Here is a 17,801-nt window from a genome sequence, read left to right as displayed (position 1 = left end):
AGACAAGTAAGTGGCTGTTTAAAGTCAGCAGCTACAGTTTTTGTAGCTGCTGACATTTCATTTATATTTAAGAGACTGGAGATCCACTTTAAAGTGTTACTAAATGCACAACAGTAAAAACAGTCTGTATATACAGCAAAGTACAGTAAAGCATGCTTGTTATACTAATTGTGGAACCTAAGGGTTAATTCTCCACATAAAAAGGCTGTTTTATACTGTCTTCTCTGATCCTCCCCTTCTTCCACTGTCTCCAATCCATCTCTTGATGCGACAGAGCATTTAGAGTCACTCTGCACATACTCACTTTAGTGTGTGTATTGCTAGAGAGTTTATTTTCTTGGGAGAGTGCATGTGACCAGATAGAGGGTCAGGGGTCCTGCAGACTCATAGGACAGTCAAAGTGCAATGAAAACTCCTCCTACAAGCTTTAACCAGACACTGATAGAAATCACAAGACTGCTATATACTGCTGATAAGAAAAGGTATTTAGTAGTAGTAGTAGTACTAAAATAATTGCATCTCCATGTTCTGTGTACTGTGGGAGACCAGATTTTGTGATTTCAGGGTCCTGGATTTAGTAACAAGTAAAGTCTCAGAGTGTCAGAGAAACTTTCAGGTGTAGGCCTCTCAGCTCTGCCACAGCCAGGACTTTAATAAACAGCAGAACGGCTGAAGGGATTCTAGCAGAATCCCTTTACTGCTTTTCTACAGCTCAGACTATTTATGTGCTCCTAAGCCACCTTCTGGGAATACCTCCTTGGCTGCAGCACCATAAACATTCATGCTTCCATAAAGTTCTGGAGCAAATTTGCTTCAGAACTTTATGGTAGGCAGGGAGGGGAGAGCAATCAAACTTGCAGCCTGTGAAACCCAGTACAGGCAAAATAAATCAACAACAGTTCGGGTCGCACCGGATTCTTCGAACTGACCGAAAATTCTTACGAACTTTAGAACCCCATTAAAGTCTATGGGACTTGAACGTTCAAAATTGAAAGTGCTAATTTTAAAGGCTAATATGCAAGATACTGTCCTAAAAAGGGTTTGGGGACCCGGCTCCTGCCCCAGGGGACATGGATCAATGCAAATTTTTTTTTTTTTAAACAGATGTTTTTTCAGGAGCACTGATTTTAATAACGATTAAAGTGAAAAAAAAAAGTGAAATATTCCCTTAAATATCGTACCTGGGGGTGTCTGTAGTATGCCTGTGAAGTGGCACGTGTTTCCCATGTTTAGAACAGTCCCTGCACAAAATTACATTTAACAGAAATAAAGTAATTTAAAAGTGCTTGAGTTTTTAATGTAATGTCTGGTTCCGGCAATATGGATGAAAATCATTGAGGAAAAATGGCATGGGTACCCCCCCCTGCCCATTACCAGCCCCTTGGGTCTTGTACGGATATTAAGGGAAACCTCGTACCCAAATTGTTTGTTTGGTTTGTTGTGTTAAGTAGAATCTGTTTGTAATTTTGAACTGGTACATTTTTAAAGCTCCAGGCAAAAAATCTATTTTTCAGATTTTTGGAAAACATAGGGAAGGATTATCACCCATGCCCTATATACTCTGCAGAAATATGGCCCTAAGGTATTGGTGTTGCCACAAGTTAACGCTGTAAGCCCTCAAAGTGACTCTTGGTGGATGCTGGAGCGCCCTGCTGTGAACTATTATATCAAGAATTGTAATTACATGCCATTGTTGAACAGTGGTAGAAAAATTGGGCCTTTGGTGGTTGTGGTTGGTGGTGGTGCTGGAGCCAAAACACTGTACGTGCTCACAGTTACTCTCGGTGGGCGCTGGAACGGGCCCTGCTGTGAAATATTATATCAAGAATTGTAATTACGTGCACCTTTTAAACAGGTGCTGAAAAATTGTGCCTTAGGCACTGGTGCCACAACACTGCAACACCTTACAGAAACTCTAGTTGGAGAGCAGGAATGAGCCCTTCTGCAAAGCATTGGATCAAAAATTTTAATTACATGCCCCTGTTAAACAGGGGCTGAAAAATTGGGCCTTAGGCACTGGTGCTGGTGCCACGACACTGCAACCTCTCGCAGATACTCTAATTGGAGTGCAGGAATGAGCCCTGCTGGAAAGCATTGCATCAAAAATTGTAATTACACACCCCTGTTAAACAGGGGCTGAAAAATTGGGCCTTAGCCACTGGTGGTGTCACTCAGAATCAAAAAAGTTCTTCCAAGCTATCAGCAGGATCATTGAGGCGGAAGAGGATAGTCAGTCAACATAACAGGACAGTCACTTAGCATAGGCAGTCTTAAAGGCATTTTTTTCAAAAAAAATTATTCGGTTGCATCACCTTCAGGTGCTTGATAGCTGGTGGTGATCCAAGACTGATTCATCTTTATGAAGGTCAGTCGATCAACCGAGTCGGTGATCGGTTACCAAACCTCCAGCAGAACTGAATTTGCGTTCCGAAAGAACGCTGGATGCAGGACAGGCCAGTAGCTCAATTGCATACTGTGCAAGCTCTGGGCAGTGATCCATCCTCAAGACCCAGTAAGCCAGAGGATTTTCGGTGGGAAAGGTGTCCAAGTCTGACCTTGCCCCTAGGTATTTCTGCACCATGTAAATCAGACGCTGGCAATGGTTGCTGGAACCAATCATACCTTGGGGCTGCGGACTAAAAAATTGTCTGAACACATCGGTCAGACGGCCACCTTGTCCACCACTTCTTCTGTGACTGACCGAAGCCTCAGCAACACTTTGTCCAGGACCAGGAGTTTGTAATCTCCCAGTTTCTGGGAACGCATTGCACAGACCTTTCTGCAAGGCCTCCCAGAGATGTCTCATCCTCTGCTCCCTCTGCGACGGCAAGATAAGGTCCACAACCTTAACCTTGTACAGTGGATCAAGGAGAGTGGCCAGCCAGTAATGGTCCCTCCCCATGATCCAAAGAATACGAGGATCCTTCTGCAGGCTTTGCAGGATCAGGGAGGCCATGCAGCGTAGGTTAGCTGAGGCATTCGGTCTGGCGTCCTCTGGGTCATTAAGGACGACATGATCTGCAGCCACCTCCTCCCAGCCACGTACAAGTCCACGGGTTCCTTGGGACTTTAAATCATCCCTAAGACTGCTGCTGCTGAGTGCCAGGCTCCACCTCCATGCTGAGACAAGCCTCCTCCTCCTCTTCCTGTGTGATGGGTGGGACAGTAGGAACACTGTCTGGATAAAGGGGGCCTTGAGAGGCAAGGAAGTCCTCCTCTTCCTGCCTCTGTTCTGCCTCAAGTGCCCTGTCCATTATTACATGCAGCGTATGCTCCAACAGGTGGACAAGAGGTACAGTGTCACTGATGCATGCACTGTCACTGCTCACCTATTTGTGGGCCTCCTCAAATGGTGACAGGACAGTGCATGCATCCCTGATCATGCCACACTGGCATGGTGAAAAAAAAATGAGCTTCCCTGACCCTGTCCTGGTGACGTAGTTGCACAGCTACTCATTGATGGCCCTCTGCTGCATGTGCAGCCGCTGCAGCATAGCCAACGTTGGTGGGCATGTGACAAATAAGGCAGTTCTTGGGCAGGTTCAACTCCTTTTGGAGCTCAGCCAGCCAAGCACTGGCATTATATGATTGGCGGAAAGGCACACAGACTTTCCTGGCCTGCCTCATGACATCTTGTAAGCCCAGGTACCTCCACAAGAACCGCTGCACCACCAGGTTAAGGACGTGAGCCACACAGGGCATATGGGTCAGTTGTCCCTGTCGGAGGGCGGAGAAGTTGGTTCCATTGTCGCAAACCACCATTCCTGGCTTAAGCTGGAGTGGCATCAACCACCTCTCGGCCTGCCCCTGCAGAGCTGACAAAATATCTACCCCAGTGTGGCTCCTGTCCCCCAAATAAACCAGCGCAAGCACGGCATGGCATCTTTTTGCCTGCGTACTTGAGTAGCCCCTTGAACGCCTACTGAGCACCGCTGGTTCCGAGGATAAAGCACAGGAAGTGGCCATGGAGGAAGAAGAAGGGGAGGGGTGGAGGAGAGAGGTGTGTCAAAACCAGTAGCAGCATTTTGGAGGTGTGGTGGTGGAACAACCGCCAACACTACTGTACCTTGTCCTGCATCCTTCCCAGCAGCCAAAAGAGTTAACCATGGCCACGTGCTGATGACAATGCACCACGTCCACAACCAGCACTGTTGTCTCTAGACACAGAGCCTGCTTGCCCTCTTTTATTGGCTTGTGACTTTCTGCCTCTCCTTGTTGGCCTTCCAGATGGAATGGCCTGCAGGGAGATGGGAAAACCAGCAATTGGGGTAGCTTTAGGTGCACACTGAGCAGATGACACAGTACACCTACTGTAATTACTGCAGCAGAACACCACCAGCAATAAAGGGTATCTTCAGGTGTATACTGTGCAGGAGGCACACAATACCCACTGTAAATGCTGCAAATGCCTGTATTACAGAAACAGAACAAGTCCAGCAATAAGCAGTATCTTCAGGTGTATACTGCACAGGAGGCACACAACATCCACTCTAACTGCTGCAGATGCCTGTATTACAGAAACAGAACAACACCAGTAATAAGGGGTAGCTTCAGGTGTATACTGTGCAGGAGGCACACAACACCCACTCTAACTGCTGCAGATGCCTGTATTACAGAAACAGAACAACACCAGCAATAAGGGGTATCTTCGGGTGTATACTGTGCAGGAGGCACACAACACCCACTTTAACTGCTGCAGATGCCTGTGTCACAGAAACAGAACAGCATCAGCAATAAGGGATATCTTCAGGAGTATACTGTGCAGGAGGCACACAACACCCACTTTAACTGCTGCAGATGCAGAAACAGAACAACGCCAGCAATAAGGGGTAGCTTCAGGTGTATACTGTGCAGGAGGCACACAACACCCATTCTAACTCCTGCAGATGCTTGTATTACAGAAACAGAACACCAGCAATAAGGGGTATCTTCAGGTGTATACTGTGCAGGAGGCACACAACACCCCACTAACTGCTGCAGAATATGGCGTGAATGGCCCACATACTGCTGGATTTACCGAACAGGCGAACAGCCGGTGTCCGAGTCGAAAATGCGTTCAACTCGAACACCGAGCTCATCCCTACTTAAAGAGGAAGTAAACCCTGATGAGTTTACTTCCTCTTTCATTCCCTGTAAAGGCAAAGCATAATGGACTACTATGCATCGCATAGTAGTCCATTATGTGTCACTTACCTGACACAGGAGCCAGCGAAGTCACCGCTGTGCCCTGTAGTTCCGAGTGTCCATCTTCTTGGTGGGTCTCCTTGGGTCTCGCTGCTCCGGCGCTGTCATTCGCCGGAGCCGCGATGACGTCACTCCCGGCATCTGCACGGGAGCCGAGACTCGCGGCATTGCCGTCTTCGACAATGCCCCGCTCAGTGCGCCTGTGCGCTGCTGTCTACGGCGCATGCGCCGTAGATAGCGGTGCCCGTCTTCGGGCAAATATCTCCTAAACCATATAGGTTTGGGAGATATTTCTTGGACCTACAAGTAAGCCTTAATCTAGGCTTACCTGTAGGTCAAAGTGGTTTGTAAGGGTTTACAACCACTTTAAGACCATATAACCAAGTGCTCAGTACAATCAATAAATGCTCAGTAATCAATAAATCATTTCATCAAATTATTATATATCTCCAAAATCAATGTGTCTAAATATATAGTGCTAATTAGATTTGTGGGAACAGTTCGGCCTGAGCATGAGTTTGGGCCAAACATTGGCTGTTTGCCTGTTCAACGAACATCCAATTTGCCTGAAGCAATGAAAGCTTTGCCCAATCAGGGCACAAAACACTGTCAGAGCCATGATTGGAGAAAGTAATGATGACTCTATCCAATCATGGCTCATTACTCTTAAACTGCACGTTTATCGCAATGTATATATGAATGCATTACTGCATGCTTAACACAATATATATCTGTAAGTTACTGGAAATTGAATGCAGTATATATCACTGCATTACTGTATGTTTAACGCAGTATAGATATGAGTGTATTACAGTGTATTACTGTACTTTTAAAGCAGTATATATCTGTGTGTTACTGCACGTTTACTGCAGTATACAGTATATGCATGCGTTACTGCACATTTAAAGTGGAAGTAAACCCATCGATTTAAACAGTTAAAAAAAAAAGGCATGCTGGGAATGCACATATCTAACTATCAAACCATCCAATGGCTGGTGTCATAACGAATCACATGTGCAGCACCATAGCAGTTGAAGATTAAACAGAGGCAAAGATGGCAGCTTCCTTGGCTGAAAACGATAGGGGAGTTTACTTCCACTTTAAGGCAATATATATGTGCGTTACTTCACCTTTAATGCAGTATACAGTATGTCAGTGCGTTACTGCACATTTAAAGCAGTATATATCTGCATGTTACTGCATGTTTAACGCAATTATACTGCACATTTAACACAGTAATTATTAGTGACTTACTGCACGTTTAACGCAGTATATATCAGTGCATTACTACAGGTCTAATGCAGTATATATCCATGCGTTACTGCATGTTTAACACAGCATATTGCTGTGTATTACCGGACATTTAACACGGTATATATCTGTGTGTTAGAAGCCTTCCTTAATCTAATATATAATATTTATCAATTAACATTACTAACATATATATGAATTGGTTGGATCTTTATAGTATGATTGAGTTGCATGTATTTAGTTCTTCTAGATTTGGAAAAGTAAAATATACAGACTTTTATACTTATGTGAAAATTTACATTTTATTATAGCTTTCTAAGCATATAGTTTCATAGTTTCATAGTTAGTAAGGTTAAATAAAGACACCAGTCCAACCTGAGTGAGTGTCTACCCCTATCCCTGTACATTGCACACTCACATTGGTCCCTGCCCTCAAGGAGCCCACAATCTAAGGTCCCCATTCATATACTAAGGCCAATTTTGGACAGGAGCCAATTAACCTACCTGCATGTCTTTGGAGTGTGGGAGGAAACCAGAGTACCTGGAGGAAACCCACGCAGGCACAGGGAGAACATGCAAACTCCAGGATGTAGTGTTGTGGTTGGGATTCGAACCAGCGACCCTTCTTACTGCTAGGTGAGAGTGCTAACCACTACACCACTGTGCCGCCCTTTGGATCTTTGGAGAGCTACCATATGGTAGTAATTATAGGGCTTGGGATTTGGGCTCTTACCTTCCCCCATCACAAATGGGATAAGGTTTCACATTTCCTAAAATGCAGAGGTTTGAGTATGTTTAAGTTAAGAATATTTGTAATATTTCTTGATTAGGATATTAATACGAATAATGGCTTTTTAATGAATGTATACATATATTGGTATATGTATTTTTTGATTTAGATGATAAATAGTTAGAATTGATTTTGTATAGACTTGGCCCATCAGTGACACCTGACCTGAATGGATGCTGAAAAATGGATGCACGAGATAAAAAACCAACAAGAAAAATGTAAAAATATGTGGGCAGGCTGGAAGCACTATTCCCTAGAGATAGAGAAAGATTAAGATATGCTAGGTGAAGAATCTCGATAACCCTTCACGAATCCCCTAGAGGCCCCCAGGGGGGAGGGGAGGAAGTAGGGGAAAGAAAAACTTAGAAGTTGCTGCAAGTGCTCGTCTCTCTCAAAAGTGCACCAGAAATAAGGTAAATAAATGAGAACTGAACAACAAGATTTTTAAAGTATATGTGGAGTGAATAAGTGTTGGAAGCACTATTGGAAAGTGGTTATGGGAGTGGGGGGGAGAGAGATAACTACTAGTGGAGACACACATGTAAATAGCACAACTTTTAGAAAATATAAAGGAAGGTAAAGGACCCACAGGATCCTTTTAAATATATAAATACACTAAAGAAAGGATACATATGGAATAAAATCACGTAATTATGATTGAACACAGTATATCCACACGAGGATGGTTAAGGGTCAATATATTCGCCCACAACTTAACCATCAGATTTTTTTTTTTTACTAACACTGAAGCATGGAAATCACAAGGGTATAATAAAAGCACATAAAGAAGGGATATAACACTTGGGGAAAAATTAAGGACTCCCATCCCCCCCCCTTTTTTAAAAAAAAACACAGTGTCTCTCTCCTCCTCTAGTAACCCCCTGGCCACTTTCAGTGCCACCATATAGTAGTGATGGATATGTATGTAAATGTAGAGATAATGAAGGATTTGTTTATGCTTTGATTTCTTAGGCTTGTTTGATATTTGTTTGTTACTTTTTTATAAGGGAAGATTAATAAAAATGAATTCATATAAAAAAAATAGAAGAACCAAAGTTTCTACAGGAGATAGGGCTACATTTAGCCTATAATGCTGGATAAAAGTGCTGGGTGCACGCCAACTCGCTGCTCTGCACACTACCTCAGATGACACCTTTGCATAAGCTGCCAATGATGCTGCCATACCTCTGGTTGAATGCGCTCTTATCTCTGCAGGAGAGGGAAGGCCCAGGGACTCGTAGGCAATCTGGATGATCTTCAGAATACAGGATGAGACAATCCTAGGTGGAGCCGCCATGCCCTTTTTAGGTCCCACAGGAAAGATGAACAGTTGAACTTGCTTTCAAAACTTCTCAGTCCACTTCAAGTAAGCTGAAATAGAGGAGACCAAGTCTAGCCTCTTCCAATCATCCTGCAACTGGTCCACGGTAGACATAGGCGCCGTCAATAAATTTGTTTCGTTCCGTTCTGTTACGGTTCGTATTAGAATTAATTCGTACTTCGTATTTCGTGTCCGAAATTCAGTTTTAATTTGTACGAAATACGAATTGTCCTTAGGTTCGTTAACTTGTACGAACGTTCCTTGCGATGAATTTAAAGGCAAAAATATACCTCAATATGACAGTCGATGCTGATGGAAGTTTGGTTTTTATCCGAAATATGAAATTCCATTGAAGAATTTCCTATCCGAAATACGAATTTTCATTAGATGATGGGCTCCCACCATCCCTGTGCTGTGCTGACTTCCTCCTGGGGATTCGTAAACAAAAGTTTGTATTTCGTACAAAATTCAGTTGCATGGCAATTCGTATTTCGGATCCTCCCGAACGTACGAGTTTAGAGAAATTCGTTACGAATTTGAGATTCGTACAAAACTAATCGCACATGTCTAGTCCATGGTGAAGGCTGGCAGGACCATCTCCCAATTCATGTGAAAAGCAGTAGAGACCTTTAGTAGAAAGCTAGGATTAGGGCTGAGAATAATCTTTTTGAGAAAAAATCAAACAAAAAGGCTCTTTGGATGAACAGGATGATGTCAGGTCAAAAGGAGGTGCCAACAAGGCTTTCAAGACCAGAGTCAGGTCCCATTTGGGAAAGTAGGACTTTAGGGGAGGTCTGATTTTAATGGCTGCCTGCAGGAAACAGACCATGACAGGATGTAATGCCCACCTGGAATTCATCACCGCTGAAAGGGCAGAAATCTGGACCTTCAGGGAATCATACGGGCCATCATCCAGTCCCTGCTGGAGAAATTCCAAGATGTTCGAGAGTGAAGGCGATTCAGGCCCCCAGCCCCTCTTTGCAGCAACGCTTTGGAAAGCCTTCCATACCCGGTGATAGGTTTGAGGTTGTCGATTTTTTTACGAGACTGTAACAAGGTGCTCAACACTCACTCTGAGCGACCTAAATCCATCAGAGATCTCCTCTCAATTTCTACGCCATTAGCCTCAGCTTCCTGGGGTTTGGATGACATATCCCGTTCTGGAGATCCCGACAATGTGGTAGCAGGATTGGTTCACACATTTTCATTCTCCACACCAGCAGAACCCATGACCTCCTAGGCCAAAATGGTAGGCTGTGACCCTCTCCCTGTAAATCTTCAATAGGGTCTTGAGGATTAAAGGAAGTGGAGGGAACACATACACCAGGGGGGAAGTCCCATGGTTTGGACAGAGCATCTTGGCCATAAGCTTGTGGATGGTATGTTCAGGAGAAGAAGCAAGGAAGCTGGGCGTTCCTCCCCAATGCCATGAGGTCTATTACAGGCAACCCCCAGACTCTGAAGATCCTTCGCAGGAATTTCAGATTCAAGGCCCATTCACCGGGATCCAAAAAGCTCAGACTCAAATGGTCTGCTAAGGTATTCTCAGGCCCTGGGAGATAGGCTGCCATCAGGGAAATTATATGTTTCTCTGCCCACTGAAATATCTAGCATGCGACTTGAAGCAGGACCCTGCTACAGGTGCCCCTCTGACGGGACTCATACAAGACAGTGGTCTTGTTTTCTGACAATATGTTGACAGCTTGATCTTTCAAGAGCGGTCAGAAGGCTAGAAGAGCATGTCGGACGGCCTCCAATTCTCCCCAACCCAGGAGATTGACATTGGTAGTCAGTACCACCAGCTCCGGAGGCCGAAAGGATATTCCCCTTCAAGGTTGCGTGAAACTGTCCCCCAAAGCAGGGATTGACTTATCAACATTGGAATGTGTATCATCAGGGAGTGACAATCCCATTGGAGAAGGAAATTGCATTGAAATGTTCTTCTTTTCCACCTGGCCCATGGGACTACGGGGATGTGGCTGATAATACCCAGAGATAGCACATGCATTCTCTTGCTGCAAAGAATGAACTGGTCATCACTCTCCTGGTTTGGATCTGAATGTCCCAAATTTTCCTCTGAGGGAGAGGGACTAGACCCCGATTTGTGTCAAACTTCACCCCCAAGTATTCTAAAACCTGGGTTGGCTGCATTTGGCTTTTCCGATAGTTGACTAGCCAGCCGAACTGAGCCAGTGTTTCACAGGTGAAGGCCACATGTTGAATGAGAAGGTGTTCTGAAGAGGCTAGCAGTAACAGATCATCCAAATAATGAAAGATTTGAACGTCTCTGACTCTGAGGGTCGCAATGACGGCTGAGAGCACTTTCAAAAAGGTTCTGGGTGCTCTGCAAAGGGCAAAAGGGAAGCACCAAAACTGGTAGTGAGAGCCTTCCGCAAAACCCGAGGAATCGATGATGAGCTGGATGCTGCATGTAAATAGGCATCCACCAGGTAGGTGGCACAAAGAGCTGCAGAAACTGACTCTGGATCCACTTTTGGGATATTTATTTGACAACAAGTAGACAAACAGTCTCTCAATGAAGGGTAGAGGGTTGGGTAGGAAGTTCAGGTACTGGGTACAGGGATGGTGGGAGCACCTCAAAATATGCACAGCACAGGGATGGTGGGAGCCCCTCATAATGAGCATAGCACAGGGATGGTGGGAGCCCCTCATAATAAGCAGCCCCAGGAGGAAGTCAGCACAGCACAGGGATGGTGGGAGCCCCTCATAATAAGCAGCCCCAGGAGGATGTCAGCATAGCACAGGGATGGTGGGAGCCCCTCATAATAAGCAGCCCCAGGAGGAAGTCAGCACAGCACAGGGATGGTGGGAGCCCCTTATAATGAGCATAGCACAGGGATGGTGGGAGCACCTCAAAATATGCACAGTACAGGGATGATGGGAGCCCCTCATAATGAGCATAGCGCAGGGATGGTGGGAGCCCCTCATAATGAGCATAGCACAGGGATGGTGGGAGCCCCTCATAATAAGCAGCCCCAGGAGGAAGTCAGCACAGCACAGGGATGGTGGGAGCCCCTCATAATAAGCAGCCCCAGGAGGATGTCAGCATAGCACAGGGTTGGTGGGAGCCCCTCATAATAAGCAGCCCCAGGAGGAAGTCAGCACAGCACAGGGATGGTGGGAGCCCCTCATAATGAGCATAGCACAGGGATGGTGGGAGCACCTCAAAATATGCACAGCAGAGGTACAGCCCCAGGAGGAAGTCAGCACAGCACAGGGATGGTGGGAGCCCCGTATAATATGCACAGCAGAGGTACAGCCCCAGTAGAATATGACACCGCTCAACCTCTTCAAAGAGGAGAGTACGGGCATATAGTACGGTGTGCTTTTTTTGGACAAGGAAGTGAGCCAAATGAAGAAAGATGGTCTCTGTGCTCGTTTAAAAAAATTGTTTATAGACATATACATGTCAAATACCACAATTTTCCTACACTTCGCGCCGCCTAGCTAGATGTAAAAAAATTAACAAGCGCTCACATCTAAAACTGTATGTGTGCGTATTCTGGAGGATGTGGAATTATGTTCCTATTTCGCAGCTGTTTTAATTAGGTTCTATACACTGATACAACCTTATCACTATTGTATAAAGAAAACTCTGAAAAAATGGTTCAACTCCTACAGAAGGTGAGTTAATCCATCAAGAAAGAGTTAAAAACAGCGCGTATTATTTCTAAATACAGACAGTAACAATAATAAGCATTCACATAGTTTAAAAATCTCCTCAAAATATTCAAACCAAAAAATTGCTAAATGATTTCCAAGCTCAATGTTTTATATTGTGTCCATTTAAACCAATGTCCAGCTCAAAATTAGTGCTTGGTAACGGAGATATCGATCTCACAATTATTCAACATAGTTCATTGGAAATTATATATTGCACTATTGCCCGACATGCACCTCCACACGTGCATACATGTAAAACACTGCCCGAGATTGTTGCCAGTAAAGAGATAGTCCCCCTTAGGTATTACTCTTACCAGACGTTGGCTGGTTTCTCGCAGTTAATCAAGAAATCCTCATAGGCGAAAGATGCAGGCGTCTTCCTTTCTTCCTTCATATACTCCTCCACTCAATCTCCGTCGAAGGTATAATTAGAAAGAAAAGTGCATATAGCGTAATTCCGTAAAACCAATGAATGCTTTATTAGATTTAAAAACCCACAAATATTACACTCACAAACGTAAAGAGATTTCAAGCATAAATTCAATATGCAGATTGACAGCTAGGGTCAGGTGGAGATAGCTAGGCTAAACGATGGTCCTACCGCCCTCAGCGACAGATCACTCAGCTGATATTCCTCGGCTTAGCGCTTCTCAGATGATGTCAGTAAGACGAAACGCGTCAGGGTGGAACCATATGAGGTTGAACACAGCAGGAGTGACAGGAGTAAGAAGGGGAGAAGCGCTAAGCCGAGGAATATCAGCTGAGTGATCTGTCGCTGAGGGCGGTAGGACCATCGTTTAGCCTAGCTATCTCCACCTGACCCTAGCTGTCAATCTGCATATTGAATTTATGCTTGAAATCTCTTTACGTTTGTGAGTGTAATATTTGTGGGTTTTTAAATCTAATAAAGCATTCATTGGTTTTACGGAATTACGCTATATGCACTTTTCTTTCTAATTATACCTTCGACGGAGATTGAGTGGAGGAGTATATGAAGGAAGAAAGGAAGACGCCTGCATCTTTCGCCTATGAGGATTTCTTGATTAACTGCGAGAAACCAGCCAACGTCTGGTAAGAGTAATACCTAAGGGGGACTATCTCTTTACTGGCAACAATCTCGGGCAGTGTTTTACATGTATGCACGTGTGGAGGTGCATGTCGGGCAATAGTGCAATATATAATTTCCAATGAACTATGTTGAATAATTGTGAGATCGATATCTCCGTTACCAAGCACTAATTTTGAGCTGGACATTGGTTTAAATGGACACAATATAAAACATTGAGCTTGGAAATCATTTAGCAATTTTTTGGTTTGAATATTTTGAGGAGATTTTTAAACTATGTGAATGCTTATTATTGTTACTGTCTGTATTTAGAAATAATACGCGCTGTTTTTAACTCTTTCTTGATGGATTAACTCACCTTCTGTAGGAGTTGAACCATTTTTTCAGAGTTTTCTTTATACAATAGACATATACATGGTCTACTGGTCACATGTGGTGAATTCCTCCGAGATCCATGCCTCATTCATTTTTAGAAATGTGAGGTAGTTAACACTGTCGTGAGCTAGGCGAGTACGCTTATCGGTCACGATCCCCCCTGCTGCGCTGAACGTCCTTTCGGACAGGACACTGGACGAGGGGCAAGCCAACAGTTCGATTGCAAAATGGGCAAGCTCTGGCCAGAGGTCAAGCCTGCCCACCCAGTAGTCCAGGGGTTCACCACTCCTCAGAGCTTCCACATCGGCCGTTAACCCGATGTAGTCGGACACCTGACGGTCTAGGCATTCCCTGATGCTGGATCTGGATGACACCTGTCGATGGGTCGGCTGAAAGAATGACCTCATATCTGAAGTCACCAACACATCTTCAAACCGGCCTCTTCTTGCAGGCGCTGTTGGATTGGTACCCGCAACTCCTTCTCTGGGAGTGGGAATTGCTCCTCTGCCAGCGCACGCAAAGGCAGAATGCAGCATTTCTCGAAGCAAGGCCTGGAAGTGCTGCATTCTGCCAGCCCTCTGTGACGGCGGTAACATTTCCGCCATTTTGTGTTTGTACCGGGGGTCTAAGTACGTTGCCACCCAGTACTGGTCCTTGACCCTTATGCTTTTTATACGGGGGTCCCTATTAAAACACTGGAGCATGAAGGCCCCCATTTGCACTAAACTGGAAGCGGTGTGGTGGCCTGGCTCCTGCTCATCATCCAGGATAATGTCGTCCTCTTCATTCTCCTCTCCCCATCCACGGACAACAGGGATCCCAGAAAGGTTTAAAGCATGCTCTTCTTGCTCCTCCTCATCCGCCCCGGCACCATCCTCCTCTGACTCCTCTTCAGACTCCTGTTGTTGACTTGTCTCAGATAGAGTAGCCCCCCCTGGGAACTCATCCAGCATTGCGACTTCCTCATCTTCCCGCTCCTGCTCCTCCATAGCTTGATCAATGACACGACGCAATGCACGCTCCATAAAGAAGGCATAAGGTACCATGTCACTGATGGTGCCATGGCTGCAACTGACCAGTTTGGTGATCTCCTCAAATGGCCGCAGAAGTCTGCATGCGTCACGCATGAGCAGCCACTGGCGCGGTGAAAAAAAACCCAGCTCCCCAGAACCTGTTCTGCCACAGAGTTCATACAGGTAGACGTTAACTGCACGTTTCTGCTGGAGCAGCCTATCAAGCATATAGAAGGTTGAGTTCCATCGCGTCGGGCAATCGCAAATAAGACATCTGACTGGCAGATTGTGTCGCCGTTGAATGTCAGTAAGGTGAGCCATGGCTGTGTAAGATCTTCTGAAATGGGCCGAGATTTTCCTTGCCTGCCACAAGATGTCCTGGACCCCAGGGTATTTGACAAGGAATTGCTGCACGACCAAGATTAAGACGTGTGCCATGCATGGCACGTGCGTGATTTTGCCCTGTTTCAATGCGCTAAGCAGATTGGCACCATTGTCACACACCACTTTACCAACTGTCAAATTGAGCGGTGTTAGCCACTGATCTGCCTGTGAACGCAAAACTGAAAGGAGTGTCGGGCCAGTGTGGCTCTTGGTTTCCAGGCACAACAGACGCAGCACGGCATAGCAATGTCTCACCTGGCATGTCGAATAGGTTCTGGGGAGCTTGGGCGGCGCAGCGGAAGAGACGCTAGAAGCAGAAAAGGAGGAGTCAGCCGAGGAGGAGAGGGAGGAGGATGGAGTAGGAGGAGGAGGAGAAGAAGAGTCAGGCCTGCATGCAATCCGTGGCGGTAAAACCAAATCTACACGGGTGCCACGGGTTACATGCTTGACGGCCGTCAGAAGGTTCACCCAGTGGGCAGTAAAAGTGATATACCTTCCCTGCCCGTGTTTGCTAGACCACATGTCTGTGGTCAGATGTATCTTGGCACCGACACTGTGTACCAGAGATACATTCACTTGCCGCTGAACATGGCCATATAGCTCTGGGATGCCCTTCTCTGAGAAATACTTCCTTCCTGGGACCTTCCATTGTGGTGTTCCAATGGCCACAAATTTGCGAAAGGCCTCCGAGTCCACCAGTTTATATGGCAGTAGTTGGCGGGCTATGAGTTCTGACAAGCCAGCCGTCAACCGTTGGGCAAGAGGGTTATCCGGCAATTGAATAACACCTCAAATTTATTGGGATTTTTAAGGCAATGTAGAAAAAATATAATATACTAAAATATATATGAAAAAATATATAAATTTTTATTACAACTATCAAACGACATTACAATACCACAATGATTCATAAAATAACAGTGTTGTGCTAACATATGTGTATGACATAGAATATTACTACATGCGTAGACTCTATCCAGCAAAACAGGCAGCTCTTTTCCTACGCGTTTCGAAAAATATGTATTAATAATTTCTTCTTCAGGGAAGCCACTATCTGTAAGCACACAACAAGCAATGAATATTACAAAAAGTACATATATACAAATAACATAATACATTAAAACCCAATACTTGAATACTCACATGCTAATTTTTTATACCAGAAATAGGCACTCTCTCTTGTTTTGGCAGCCGTTCCAAAAAACGGAAAGACAAGCCAAGCGAGGAGGAGATTAAACCACAAATGTGGAGATGGTAAGGATGGTATGGATCTGATGCAGTGTCACCGCATTCAAAGCCCTGGAGTCAAAATGAACTCAACAAAAGATGGGAATAAAGGGTTCCTTTACATAGATGTCCAATGACCCATCAAATAGGGAGATATTGTGTTGTATAAACCTCAATCTTGTCTAGAAGACCTACAACAAAGAGAACCAAAGAACATTTTAGTCTACTCCCTAGCCTTGCACTTATCATAAGACAGGGATTCCCAAAAAGTAGCTTACCGCCATATCGGGGTTCCACGTTTCCTAGTTTTTTACGAATTTCACCAAGTCTGGAGCATCCAAGGGACATAGGAGAAATTCCCACCTGCTTAGAGCTTCTGGCGTCTGCCTTAAATAGCTCTTATTGAGTAGATTGGCGCCAAAAGGTTCTTCCAATCAACACAAAGACTCCTCCCATCTATCTAACCACTTGATTCTAATAGGAGGTTCTCCGAAGAGCTCCTCCTCTTTTCAACAACAACTTTTTTTCATTGGAGATCACACAGGTGATTACTCCAGGTATGTGAGTGCTTATTGGTCAAATAGCGGCGTTTTTGCCGCTATTTGCAGCACTTCCGGTATGACCACTTCCGCCGGAACCGGAAGTGACGTCATTTTAACCCAGAACCGGAAATGCCGTCATTTTCCGGAACCGGAAGTGACGCTCTTTTATACTTCCTGGAGGTAAAATCTTACTGGGCAATAACTGTAAACAATGAATACAAATGATTGCAAAAATACATGGGAGGAAACAAACACTACAAAATGAATCGCTGAATCTATTGCAATCCACTTACTAGGACTTATCCCAATAGACTTAAGTTAATGGGCATGTGGAAATTACTCCACAGAGGTGACCATAACTTCACAGATGAACGCCAATTAAAATTGTCACCTGCAATATGTCACTAAGGCTAGAACTAAAACCACCGACACAGAAATAAATTGGATAAACACCCGGACGCCACACAAGGTGGCCATCGGGGGAGAAAGCCAATGCCCAAATCGGTTGGCGAAAGAAAGGGGGGCAGAAAAAAGGGGTAAGAATAACCCCAGTGCCCCACTAACAAAACCAACCAGATGGGCTTACCTGTGCCGGGAACGCGGTGACCATAGATCCCACCAAACCTATTGTGAATCACTTAAAAACATGTTTAAAGACATCAAGTATTGTTCACATAGAAAAGATTATATATAAAGATACAGATATATTGATTTTTATTTTTGTTTATTAATTTGAAGGGGGAAAAAAAACACAGAATCACATCTAGGTGAGGAGCCCAATTGTCCACCAACCAACTAATTATTCAGTTTTCCCTGAAACGTAGCCCTCTAGGAATGGCCTAAAGCTCTCTGTTTCATTCAGCCCTGGATAAACTGTAGCTTCCAATGATTTAATCCCCCCCTCTAATTGGTATATGTACCCGGTCTATCACAGTAATGTTTACAGCCGGCATCCTGTGTGCGT

The sequence above is a fragment of the Lithobates pipiens genome, unplaced genomic scaffold (assembly GCF_037356315.1).
Source record: "Lithobates pipiens isolate NorthernLeopardFrog02 unplaced genomic scaffold, aLitPip1_a1.2 Scaffold_16, whole genome shotgun sequence".
Taxonomy (NCBI): domain Eukaryota; kingdom Metazoa; phylum Chordata; class Amphibia; order Anura; family Ranidae; genus Lithobates; species Lithobates pipiens.
The sequence above is the reverse complement of the archived record's forward strand: the minus strand, read 5'-3'. Positions refer to the sequence as shown.